The sequence below is a fragment of the Rosa rugosa genome, chromosome 4 (assembly GCF_958449725.1).
Source record: "Rosa rugosa chromosome 4, drRosRugo1.1, whole genome shotgun sequence".
Classification (NCBI taxonomy): Eukaryota; Viridiplantae; Streptophyta; class Magnoliopsida; order Rosales; family Rosaceae; genus Rosa; species Rosa rugosa.
Window position 1 is genome coordinate 21,879,408 of NC_084823.1, and position 14,469 is coordinate 21,893,876.

The 14,469-nt window shown below is 36.3% G+C and overlaps 1 pseudogene; it reads right to left on the minus strand.

Annotated features, from left to right (window-relative positions):
• Window positions 1-4,090: 4,090 nt before the first annotated feature.
• On the minus strand, window positions 4,091-14,401 carry LOC133706562 (anaphase-promoting complex subunit 2-like; annotated as a pseudogene).
• Window positions 14,402-14,469: the final 68 nt, after the last annotated feature.

A 14,469-nucleotide genomic window follows, 5' to 3' on the forward strand; every position in this document is an offset into this window, starting at 1 on the left:
CTTGATGTGTTTCAAAAATTCTAGGTGAATGATAAGCAGAATATAATTTATAGCCTTTAGATTTATCTGGATAACCTATAAAATAGCAACTAACTGTCTTAGGATCAAGTTTATTCAAGCTTGGATTATAAATCCTAGCTTCTGCATGGCATCCCCAAACATGGCAGTGATGAAGACTAGGTTTCCTGCCACACCAAAGCTCAAAAGCAGTATTTTCTATGGCTTTGCTAGGTGTTCTATTGCAAATATAATTTGCAGTTTTTAAAGCCTCACCCCACAGAAATTTAGGCAAACCTGTTGTACACATCATACATCTAACCATGTTCAAAAGAGTCCTATTCTTTCTCTCTGCAACACCATTCTGTTGTGGGTTATAGGGTGTTGTATATTGAGCTTTAATTCCATTGTCTTGCAAAAACAAGGCAAATGGACCCTTTTGTTGGCCGGATTCAGTGTACTTGCCATAGAACTCACCCCCTCTATCTGATCTCACTGTTTTGATTTTCTTTTCTAGTTGATTTTCTACCTCAGACTTAAAGATTTTAAAGGCTTTCAATGCTTGTGCCTTTTCTGAAAGTAGATAAATATAACTGTATCTAGAAAAGTCATCAATGAATGTGATAAAATACACATTCCCACAGATAGTTTGATGCCTAAATGGTCCACATATATCAGTGTGTATGAGTTCTAATAAATTTTGGCTTCTATATGCAGTCTTCTTTCTAGTATTAGTTATTTTTCCCTTAAAGCATTCAACACAGTCTGTTAGATCAGAAAAATCAAGTTCATTTAGGATGTTGTTTTTCACCAAAATTTTCAGTCTCTCTTTTGAAACATGGCCGAGTCTGCTATGCCATAAAAATGCAGACTTTTCATTTAGTTTGGTTCTTTTAACACCTGTTAAAGTGCTATTACTGTTGGTTTTATTTTCAACAAGTAAAATTTCTTGTTGAGCCATTGAACAATTTAACTGTAAATAATCATTCATAATAACACCAGAACCAATTTGAACAGAATTTTTAGAAATAAAAATTCCATTGCTATCCATAACAAGTCTACAACCAGATTTTACTAAAAGAGAAACTGAAACCAAATTCCTTCTCATGGAAGGTACATTAAAAACATTGTCCAGAACTAACAATTTTCCTAATCCTAAATCGAGCTTTAAGGTTCCAATAGCCTTGACTACCACTCTCATGCCATTGCCTACACACAGGTTCACTTCATCACTTTTTGGGATTCTCCTCCTTATGAATCCCTGCAAAGAATTAGTAATATGAATAGGTGAGCCTGAATCTATCCACCAAGACTGTGGTTCAACATTTATAAGATTAATTTCTAAGGAAAAAACTGTATTAGAAATTTTTTTACCCTTTTTGGCTAACCAGTTCTTATAGCCAGTGCAGTCCTTTTTCATGTGTCCTACTCTTTTGCAAAAGTAGCACTTGAACCTGAATGACCTGTTTTCCTTGGCCACTGCAGCTGTTGAACTCTTAGTTATGGCTTTGGTAGGCTTGAGCTTATTCTGGGGCTTTTTCCTTTTAGGCTTCTCAATGAGGTTAATGGTTGTAGCAGGTTCATTTTCTTCCTTGATCCTAGATTCCTCATCCACACAGATGGATATAAGTTCATCTAGAGTCCAGTTTCCCTTTTGAGAGTTGTAACTGGTCCTAAGATGACTAAAACTGTTAGGCAAGGAATGTAGTGCATAATGCACTACCTGCTCATCCCTAACCCCCATCAAGAGCTCTCTGAGTCTGCCATTTATATTGATCATCTTCATAATATGCTCTCTAACTCCCCCTGAACCCATGTACTTTAGATCATGAAACTCCTTGGTTAGCCTAGCTGCTTCTGCTTTTTCACTTTCTTTAAACTTAGCACCTATGAGCTCCAAAAAATCTGATGCTAGCTCAGGCTCTTCTATACTTCCCCTGACAGTCTTAGACATAGATGTTCGGATGAGGTTCTTAGCCATTCTATTTGATCTATGCCACTTCTTGTAAAGGTCAGTATCTTTCTTGGTGCTCTTTTCATTCAACTCTTCAGGCTTATCCTCAGTAAAGCAATAGTCTATGTTCTCATGCATTCCCATGTAGTTTTCTACGGAGTCTAGCCAAGCTCTATAATTTGTTCCAGTTAACATCAAGACACTATTCAAGTTCATGTAAGAGTTACCTAAGGAGCAAAACAAAATTCATGTGAGTTCTCAATTTTGTAAAGAAAATAACTTTAAGTTTTCTGTGTTTTATTTAGCTTTAAGCAACCAAAACAAGAACATACAGAAAACCTAAACAAAACATACTTGCATTCATGTCAGTCCATAACAAAAAACAATGTTAAGCAACACTTTTGAGCAGAAGCATAACATCCTGGAGTTCTTTATCAATATGCCATGTTCAATGAAAACAAGTTATCCAAAGAAATTTATCCACATCTTTAGACAGAAGAAAAATTTCTAAGTATCCGTATTTATTTTCATCAAGCATGCATACTGCTGTTTTGTATTCTAAAACCATACTTAACCACTTCTTTGGAAGATAAAACTGAAGCATAGTTTTAAAACACAAAACACAATTTCAGTTTTGTTACTCGATCAGGTACAGTTACTTGGTTAGTTACTTGACCAGTTACACGTACCTGATCAATGTTTTCTGCCAACATCAATGAAGGATGCTTTGTGCATCATAATCACTTATGCCAATAGAAAACCACAAAACATATGAGCTCTTTTACTTTACATTCTATCCAGATTCATCCTTGTAAGAAAATTAAGCTCTTGTATCTGTCAACTTTAACAACGTGTAAACAAAATCTGGGAGATTTCAGTTCTTCATACAATTTTACACAATCACAGATACAATACCATATCATCAATCAATTCAACATGCATATTCAAGCATAACCAAAATTGATTCGATTCCAAGAAACCACAGAACAATCAAGAAATTGTAAATTTCATCCGGTCACCATCTACTCTAGCCTAACGCACGCCCGGAATGGTACTAGGGTTCTTGAGCACAATCAAAACTTAATTATCATGCTATGAATCGAAAACAATTTTCACAGAAAAACCTGTTTTTGCTTTTTCCCCAATTTGCTGCTAAAAAATCATAGCGGAAGCGTGAATTTTATAGTTAACCAGATGCAGCAGTCGACTTAAGTAACTTACCTTGATCAGGTACCTGACCAGTTACTTGGTCAGTTACTTACTTGGTCAGGTACTTGATCAGTTACATGACCAGTGACTTGGTCAGTAACCTGATCAGTTACTTGACCCGTAAAGCAAAAACCCTTAAAAAAATTTATGTTTGTTTTGCAAAACCCTAAAACGATTTTTTCATATTTGTGAGCCTATGCTCTGATACCAATTGTAAAAACCATAGTTACATGCTCACAACATATGCACAACAATCATAAAAGGATCAAAGCTTACCTTCTGCAATTACTGGCATGGATTCCATCTTATGCAACTGCTTAACTCAATCACTGAATGTAGTCTTCTGTTACTTACCAACTTGCTTCTCAATGGACAGATCTTATGCAATAGTCGTGGTAGTAATCAGGGACCAATTCATCTGTATATATATGAGACTTAAACCTCAAGAAGCTTCCCATTAAAGCATTCCTTGTCGGTTTAGGTTTCACTGTTAGATTCCTAATGTAACACAACTTGTAGCCTTTCTTGTAGACTAAGCAATTGATTACTATCCTTCATGAATTGATACACTACTTCATTAAGTCACTAGTATTGATTTACTGTTTGTATCCATGTTAAACTAGGATTGATATTAAGCTAATCATCAATTACTTTATGATGATATGTGTTATGTCCATATTTGATCTTACATACGTTTCGTTGATTTTTGGAGCTGATTTGGTTTTGGTGTGTGGACTATGGATTGGTGAAGTTGCTGTTACTTTCACTGATAAGTCAAGCAGCTTGGAGGATGCGGAGAAAGCCATGTTGGAGATGTAATGTGAAAGATCACAGATTAAAGATGTTCATACTATTTTTGATGTTAAGTGATCATGGGAAGAAGAAATCATGGGAAAGGAAGCACTGCAGTTAAGTGATCTGATAGAAAAATGACACAAACTTGAGGTACTTGCAGCAAACCACAACTGAGGAGGCCTTGAGGAGCATTAAACTATTCAAAGCTCCTCCCAAATCCAAATGAGATAATTAAAACAGTTAACATCACATCCAGACGTCATATTTGCATGTATGGTATCTGCAATTCCAGAGAATGCATATGTGCTCTCTCAACTTTGAGACTCAGGAATCCAAGATGATATTTCAAACTATAAGAATGTGAATACAAATTCCTTCCCTTCAATAAAATTCCGCGATAAATGATACTACCACAGGTAATGATTGCCAACCTGGATTGGAGGCCAAAAATTTGAAGAGATAACTGTAGCATGAAGAACATCCATGTATGGATACCCTGTTATCCCCCAGCTCACTGCCTGCATCTACATCCACCCAAAGTTAAAGAAGTTTAATAAATATAGTAGCCTTCTGGTAATACGAGAGCAAATAACCCCAAAAGTAATAACACCAGTACAGAAAAAAAATATATATTTTCAAAGCTACCTGTATGAGATGGCTGAGCTATGGTTGCTTTAATATTGGTGTTGGTCCTCTTAGAGCCAATCAGATCATTGAGCATAATTTCACATTTCTGCATGTTGTTCTCTCCAAAATGTATCTGAAGAATGATTTCACCAAAATGAATTAAGGTAGACAGTTTCAAAACTACAAAAACAGGTCCCAACTGCACTCAATAGACCCAACTAAACAAATAAACCACTTGCCTTGAGGAGTTCAAGAGTACGTATCTCTGAATCAATGTCATAATCAGATTTGTTAAGAAGCTTTTCGGCCAGCATAACACGGTATTCATAAACAAGTTGGTCTTGTGAACCAATTACGCCCACAGTCATTCCAAGTATGTCAACCTTCCTTCGGTTCCTACTACCTTTCAAGGGGTCAGCTTCTACAGGGTCAGGCTCCCAGCTGAAAGCAGAAATCATTCAGACGGATACTTTGGCTGAGTATTAGAGAAGCAAAAATATAGCATCTAATTTGTTAGAACTAAATGGACCTATCATCAACTATTATGCAGAATGCAAATTGGATTATAACTTGATTCATTAATAGGAGTTGTAAGCTAAGTACAATACCTAGAAACCTATTGAGACAATTATATCATCTCATTGGTTAGGAATCCATTAGTTGGTTTACATTGTAATCCGATTTAGTGTTGCATTAGGTTTTCTAATTGTTGGTGACTTGGTTTCTAAGAAACATCTTTATGGGAGGATTCTTAGGAACATAACCAATATATATAGAAGTGTTGGTCCCTGCTCTCTCTGTTACAAAGCATTAAGTCCTGCCCCATAGAAAGGAGCTTGAATCCAAAGCTGAGGAGAAGATTAATCCACGTTCATTGTCAAGATCGTTTAGTGCTACTGCAATGGCTCCTAATACCGAAGAAGGTTAGTATATAAACTTGTAGTTTGGTTCATGTGGTCTTGATTAATATACAGTGTGTTTATGTATTTGTGAATTGATCATGGATTTGGTTTTGCTCATTCAGTCTTACAAATGGTATCAGAGCTTCAAGTTTTCACAAACATAAATCAATTTTGATCAATCAATTTTTGGAAGAACCAAATTTTATATTTCAGTAAAAATTTACAAAATATTGTTCTAAAAACCTTGATAAAGGAAAAGGCCACGAGTGGGCCGGTTTCAGAAAAACTTTTCGTCCCAAAACCCGCAGACGCTGACCCGGCCCCAAATCCCATTCAGAACCCTGCTTCAGATGACCGTTATATCCTAACGGTCATATTCGTTTTGGGGTTTTAGGGTTTTTGGTCCGAGATTGAAAGCGAAGAGGATGTTTATATCCTCTATGGAATTCAAAACACTGAATTCTGATGATTCAGAGGCCGAACTGATTGACTGCTGCTTTTGGTTAAAACTTCATGCTTCCGCGATATAATCTTGCAGCAAATTAAGAATGAACAAGGTTAGAATTTCTGGAAAATTTTGAATTTTTTTTTTAAAATTGGAATATTATGATCATCGTAATGTGCAAGAACAATAGAGGCATTCCCGGCGTGCACCTAGGCTAGAGTAGATGGTGACCGGATGAAACTTAATTTTTAGAATTTGTTTTTGTGATGTGATGGTTTCGGAATGAGCATGAACTTGAATATCCTGCTGGTTTTTGATATGATTGTTTATATGTTGTGAAATTTTCTGTATTTGGTGGTCTGCGATGGTATAATATGACATGTGATTAAATCGATCTCCCTGTACATACTTGTTATACTAAAAGTTGCAGATTGAAAGGAAAATTTTCATGGTCTGTGATTTTAAATGGTTAAGTGGATATGTTGCACAAAGTGATTATCTGCTTGTTATTTAAAATTCATTAAGATAAAGAGAAGATCAGAAACTTGTGTTTTGCTTTTAAACAGTATATGTATATTGTCTTCCAAAGAAGTTTGAGCTATATGGTTTAAAAGTGGAACAGCATTATGCATAATTTGAGTTCAAATTTTGGATTCTAGGGACTTTTCTTCTGTCATAAAGATGATGATTGTCTTTAGAATAACATTGAATTCACTACTTGTGGCATAACGATAAAGAAATCTTCAGAATATCATGTTTTCTGCTATAAAAGTGATACTTGATATTGACTACAGAATTTTGGGGTTAAAATTGCATTATTTGCTTTTGATATTGTTTTGTTTTGTTAAAAGTTTTGTTTTCTGCTTATGTGTTTACCTGAACTGCTTTAGAATTAACACATGTATGCAGAACATCTTTTTGACAAAATTTATTTTGAGAACTGTTGAAAACTAAAACTTATTTTTCCTTGTTTTGCTCCCTAGGAATCACCTACATGAATTTGAACAATATCCAGATGCTTACTGGATCAAACTTTAAGGCCTGGAAGAGTGGTGTAGAGTTCTACCTAATGATGCATGACAACATGGATTTGTGTTTTACTGATATAGAGCCTTTTGGAGTAGATGCAAATAGCTCATCTGATGACAAGAAATATTATCGAGACTGGCATAGATCCAATTATAGGGCTAAGAATGTAATGAGAACTACCATGTCTGATACTGTGAGGGGTAGTATAGAAGAGCCTGTTTTGGCAGTTGATTATATGGAGGCAATAGCTGAAAAATTCAAGGAGAGCAATAAGGCTGAGGCAGCTTTCCAAGGAGATGAATGAGTTGAAGTACACTGGTAGTGGAGGTGTTAGGCAGCATATCTTGAAGCTCACTGAGCTGAACACTAGGCTCAGGGATTTAGATCTGGGAGTCAAGGATGACCAACTCGTCCACAATGCCTTAGATTCTCTGCCACCTAGCTTCAACACCCTAAGGACTAGCTACAATGCACAGAAGGAGAACTGGACCTTGAATGAACTGATAGCTATTTGCGTGGATGAGGAGAGTAGAATGAAGAAAGAGAAACAACCCTCCACCTCTGTCAATTTAGTTGAGAAGCCAAAGAAACAGAACAAATTCAAGCCTAAGAAAACTATAGCTAAACCATCAGGAAATACTGCAGCAGCTAAAGTCAACAAGCCATTTAAGTTCAAGTGCTATTTTTGTAAGAAAGTAGGACACATGAAGAAGGACTGTACAGGTTTTAAGGCATGGCTTGTGAAAAAGGGTAAGATTGATTTATTTGATCATTTAGAAACTTTTTCATTAGAAGTTAATTTTGTTAACATTGAACCTCATTCTTATTGGTTAGATAGTGGCAGTCCCTTACACATTACGAACTCTTTGCAGGGATTCATAGGGATGAGGAAGCCAAGAAGTGATGAAGCTAACATCTGCGTAGGGAATGGAATGAGGGTTGCAGTCAAGGCAGTAGGATCTTTGAGACTAGATTTGGGATTAGGAAATTTTCTGGTTTTAGATAGTGTTTATTATATTCCCTCAATTAAGAGGAATTTGCTTTCAGTTAGTCTTTTGGTTAAGAGTGGATGTAATTTTTACATTGGTTCTAATGGAATAAAAATTTTCAAGGATTCTCTTGATTTCTTACCTAAAGATTATTCTATTTTTGGTTCTGGTATTATTGTGAATGATTATTTAAGATTGAATTGTTCATTAGGTCAACAAGAAACTTTACTTGTTGAAAATAACAATAACACATCAAGCATAAACACCATTACTGGTGTCAAAAGAACCCTACACAATGAAAAATCTGCATATTTGTGGCACAGGAGACTTGGTCACATATCAAAAGATAGATTGAAAGTACTTGTGAAAAATAAAACACTTCCAGAATTAGACTTTGATGATCTTGAGAATTGTATTGAATGTTATAAAGGAAAAATGACAAACTTAAGAAAGAAAAATGCCAACAGAAGTAAGAAACTGTTGGAATTAATCCATACAGATATATGTGGACCTTTTAGACACAAGACAATATGTGGAAATATTTACTTCATTACCTTTATAGACGATTTTTCCAGGTATAGCTACATCTACTTACTGTCAGAAAAATCACAATCACTTGAGGCTTTTAAAATTTTCAAAACTGAGGTTGAACATCAACTGGAATTGAAAATTAAGGTTGTGAGGTCTGATAGGGGGGGGGAGAGTTTTATGGCAAATATACTGAGCAAGGACAACAAAAGGGTCCTTTTGCATTATATCTGCAAAGTGTAGGCATAAAGGCTCAGTATACAACACCATATAATCCCCAACAAAATGGAGTAGCCGAGAGGAAAAATAGAACTCTATTAAACATGGTAAGAAGTATGATGTGTACTTCAGGATTGCCAAAAATGTTTTGGGGAGAAGCTTTAAGAACTGCAAATTATCTTTGCAACAGATCCCCAAGCAAAGCTGTAGATAAAACACCATTTGAATTATGGTGTGGTAGGCAACCAAGTTTACACCATTGTCATGTCTGGGGATGTAAAGCTGAAGCAAGGATTTATAATCCAAATTTAGGAAAGCTTGATCCAAAGTCTGTAACTTGTCATTTTATTGGCTACTGTGAAAAGTCTAAAGGATATAAACTTTATTCACCTCATCATTCACCTAGAGTTTTTGAAACTCATCAAGTTAAATTTTTAGGTGAAAGTGTCTGCAATACAAATTTTGAGGACTTGTCTTCAGATTTTGAAGAAATTGCAGAGAATGTGGATAATATAGCAGTAATGCCAAGCATTCAAAATAATTCATTAAGTTCAGGATTAGTTCAAAGCCAAAATCTAGTCGAAGATCAAAATGCGATAGATAATGTCTTAGAGGCTAGTGACCATGATTCTGAAATGGCTGAACCAAACTTAGAGCAGGAGCAAGTACAAGAACTTCCAACTGAACCTCAAACTGGACCACAACTTGAGCCTGTACCTGAACCTCAACCTCAACCTGAACCACAACAAGATCAAGTTGTGCAACCTAGAAGATCACAGAGAGTGAGGAAACCAAGGTTTGGAGGGGAGGATGATATTTATGAAGTTTATTTAAATGAAGTAGAATCTGCATTATCTGATGACAATGATCCCACTAGTTTTAAACAAGCAACTGGAAGTAATGATTCTGATGCTTGGACTCAAGCTATGATTGCAGAGCTTGATTCAATGTATAAAAATGGTGTATGGGAGCTTGTAAAGCCAAAAGAAAATCACAAGCCTATTGGCTGCAAGTGGGTTTTTAAAACCAAAAGGGATGTCAGTGGAAACATAGAGAGACATAAAGCTAGACTAGTTGCTAAGGGTTTCACACAGAAGGAAGGGATAGATTTTACAGAAACTTTCTCACCTGTTTCAACTAAAGATTCATTTAGAATCATAATGGCTCTAGTAGCTCATTATGACATGGAATTACATCAAATGGATGTAAAAACAGCCTTCCTGAATGGGGAGCTGGAGGAAGAAATCTTCATGGTACAACCTGAAGGTTTTATTGAGGCAGGGAAAGAAAATATGGTCTGTAGACTCAAGAAATCCATTTATGGACTCAAACAAGCTAGTAGGCAGTGGTATAAGAAATTTGACTCAGTGGTTTCATCTTTTGGATTTACTGAAAATCTTGTCGATGAGTGTGTTTATCTTAAAGTTGTTGGAAACAATTTTATCTTTCTTATCCTATATGTAGATGATATTCTTCTTGCTAGCAGTAATGTGAAATTGCTGAAAGATACTAAAAGTTTCTTGTCAAGTAATTTTGACATGAAGGATCTGGGAGAAGCATCATATGTATTAGGAATTGAGATTAAGAGAGATAGAAAGCAGGGATTGTTGGGGTTATCTCAACAAAATTATATTTCAAAAATTCTGAAAAGATTTGGAATGGAAACCTGTGCTAATGGTGAAGTTCCAATGTCTAAGGGAGATAAACTAACTAAAAATCAGTGTCCTAAAACTGTTATTGAGAAAACTGAGATGGAGTCGATACCATATGCTAGGCTAGTAGGGAGTTTAATGTATGCACAGGTCTGTACAAGACCAGACTTGTCGTTTGCAGTTGGGATGCTATCCAGGTTTCAGTCAAATCCTGGACATGAGCATTGGACAGCTGGTAAGAAGGTTCTAAGGTACCTGCAAAGGACCAAAGGCCATATGCTTGTGTATAAACGTGTGAAAAAGCTTGAATTAGTTGGCTTTACTGATTCTGATTTTGCTGGGAATTATCCTACATCTATGAAGTCGACCTGTGGCTATGTTTATCTGCTAGCAGGTGGTGCAGTAGCTTGGAAAACAATGAAGCAGTCATTGATAGCTACTTCCACCATGCAGGCAGAGTTGATAGCTATATATGAAGGAGTGTGTGAGGGATTGTGGATCAGGAATTTCATTTTGGAGACTAAAGTGTTGAATGATCTTGTAACTGGAAGTTTAAAGGTGTTTTGTGATAATGAGGCTGCAGTGTTTTTCAGTAAGAATAGTAAGAGATCAAATAACTCTAAGCACATAGATTTAAAATTCTATGGTATCAGAAAGAGAGTTAAAGATGGTGAAGTTGAGATTTCTGGAGTCAAGACAAGTGACCAATTGGCAGATCCATTTACTAAAGCATTGTCAGTAGCAGCTTTTAAGGAGCATTCCAAGAACATGGGAATTCTGTCAAGTTTTGAAGATGCTTAAGTTCAGTGGGAGCAAAATGTTTTGGAGGAAATTGTTTTCAGTTTAGTTTTATTTGGTTACAGTTCTTATTTCTTGTTTTTTAATCGTGTAACAGATATTTTGTACTTCATGCTTTGGTTTAATAAAATGAGGTATTTTCAGTTCAAGTTATGACAGCTTTATTTTTCTTCAGTTAAATTTTTAAGTTGTTGTTCTTTTATCAGTTCATCAGGTGGATTGTAATATATGCATATATTCAGTTAGAAGCAAACTTTGATCCACTGTGTGTGAAAAGAAATTGTGTTTGCGTTGTGATTTTGATATTCAAAATACTTAGGTTGGACTGTTGTCGAATAACAACTGCAGTTTGATATAAAATGTTATTTGATTGCATCACATTAAGTTTAGATTCATGTGAAGTGCAGAAGCTGTTGCTTTGTGGTCTGGAACGAGTATGCTCATTTTGAACATGCCTATTTCTTGATTCTGCAATGGTTGTGCATTTTGACAGAATTGAATGGATTTAAAGTACACTTACATCTCAGTGCACACTTCAGCTATTTCTGGAAATTGTTTTAATTCAGTTTGTAAATAGACAATGATGGTCCAAGTGGGAGAATGTTAGAACTAAATGGACCTATCATCAACTATTATGCAGAATGCAAATTGGATTATAACTTGATTCATTAATAGGAGTTGTAAGCTAAGTACAATACCTAGAAACCTATTGAGACAATTATATCATCTCATTGGTTAGGAATCCATTAGTTGGTTTACATTGTAATCCGATTTAGTGTTGCATTAGGTTTTCTAATTGTTGGTGACTTGGTTTCTAAGAAACATCTTTATGGGAGGATTCTTAGGAACATAACCAATATATATAGAAGTGTTGGTCCCTGCTCTCTCTGTTACAAAGCATTAAGTCCTGCCCCATAGAAAGGAGCTTGAATCCAGAGTTGAGGAGAAGATCAATCCACGTTCATTGTCAAGATCGTTTAGTGCTACTGCAATGGCTCCTAATACCGAAGAAGGTTAGTATATAAACTTGTAGTTTGGTTCATGTGGTCTGGATTAATATACAGTGTGTTTATGTATTTGTGAATTGATCATGGATTTGGTTTTGCTCATTCAGTCTTACATAATTGGCCTAACATGTACTAAGTTGTTCCTATAACTTGCAAACAACTGAATTAAAATTCACCCACAACTTTGCTTATGAGCTTACCGTGAAGCATTTATCCAAGCTTGCTTGTCATCAGTATGAAAGTCATCCTCAAGAGCAATGTTCTCTTGGCTTTCTTCGTCTCTATTTAATTCTTCAAGAAGGCTATCCCCAGTGTTTCCAGATACATTAGCATTTGCACCAGTCCCATCGGTAAGCATGGTCACGATGCACTTTATGGTGTCTTTCCTTCCCCTTAAATAGTCCCTTATTGGCTCACCGACTGCTTCAAGGAAAACGTACACCTGCTGGATCTATTGTTCGGAGTGCTTTAATCGTTGAAACATATTGATGCAAAATGTCATTTGTTGAGGCACCTGCAGTGAGCAAGCGATATTGTAGTGCCAAAATAAATGACTCCACAAGCTTAGAATGTTGTCCAGTGTACTCAAGACACTGTTTCAAATCTTCAATCGCAGGAGAGCTGGAAAACCACGAGAGGAGAAAAATGATCAAGGACAACCACGATCAAAATTGAGGTTGTTTAAGAGACACAATCATCATTACAACTCAGATCTCAAAAGCTATTACGTTCTCTTGAAAGGGTCCTCTTCACACAAGCAATCATATTGAAGTGCAAATTTGAATACTCAATCATTTATCATATGGAAATAAAAACCAATGGAAAGACATGATTAAAGTACCTGTCAGGATAATCCACAATAATCTCAAATAATTTTGCTATTCTCAAATCCTGTAATTCTGCATTACAGTGCATCATACAACAAAATGGAATAGGAAACATAAAGCCCCAATTGGTTGGTTAAAAAATTTGGCAATTTTCAAAGGGCACATAAATCGAAAGGAAACACAAGCACAAGAAAGCAACCTGCAGTATCCACCCCTTAATAGACTCCAAAACAGAAATCCGATAATCATCACCAGCAAGGTCATGAACTTTGTCCGGCATTCAAACATGAACTTTATAAGTTACCGAGACATATGAGATAACAAGTAAAAGCAGGACGCATATTTTTTTTTTTTGGTACAATGGGGGTCAAAGACCTAGAAAAGAAAGCAAAAAACAGAAAGAAACTAAGAAATAGCTGTGGCAACAGCTCTAGGCCTTACAAGGCCATTAGCATCATCAAGGACGTCTTGGACAATGAAGTTAGGCATTAGAGGCAGCCTGCATAACCCCCGATCCTGATCAATGCTTTTCTTTGCCAACCCATCTGCAACCATATTTCTCTCACGGTGGATGTGAGTGAATAAACAGCTGGAGAAAGACTCCATAAGCTTCCTGCAATTTGCGAGTAAAGTACCAAGAGGATGTAACCCTGTGTCAGAACTCTTTAGAAGGTTGATAAGGATAGCTGAATCCGATTCAACCTCAAAGCAGGACACATATTAAAGGCAACAGAACAAGCAATGATCACCTTAAGAAACAAAAAGATAGCAGATGCATATGCATCTTCAGTCATAGATATGAATCCAAGACTCTTCAAATCATGTACGACCCTCCCTATGTTGCTGACCAATTTATTATTATCAAAGAACCTGAACCTCACTTGGGGATAACATTCATCAGTCTCCATTTGTCGACTCCTGTTTGACACTCTACATTTCTCATCCAACTCCATATCATCCCTATCATCTTCATCCTCATCGTCACGAGGTTCGTCTCCGGCCATTATAGTACTCAATTCCTCCAACCTTGCCTTAAACTTAAAATACCAGTTGAGTATCTCTAAGGTAAGAATCAACACCATAATACAAAAAGGATAACAATCACAAACTAAACTAGTCACAAAAATTCGAAACGAAGTAATCGAAAAGCTAAGATGGTGAAATTTCCCAATGTACCTGGAAATTGCCGAGGAAGAGTGGCCATAAGAACCGAGGACACTGATAATTGATATGACGTCATCGGAATCATGGCCGTAATAATAAGTCTGTAAAGCATGAACCAGCACTTGTCCTGCTACTGCTTTTCCAGTGTGATGGCGTTGTAGAAAACTTGCTCTCCGATCGAAACGTCGTCGTCGTCATCGTGTGCCCTGGAAATGGCGCCAGAATTTGACTTCCATATTCTTCAAAATCGCAAATCGCGATTCAAAGGGAAATTTTATTGGCACATCCCTAAATACTTAATACACACCTCTTACTTAATACACCACC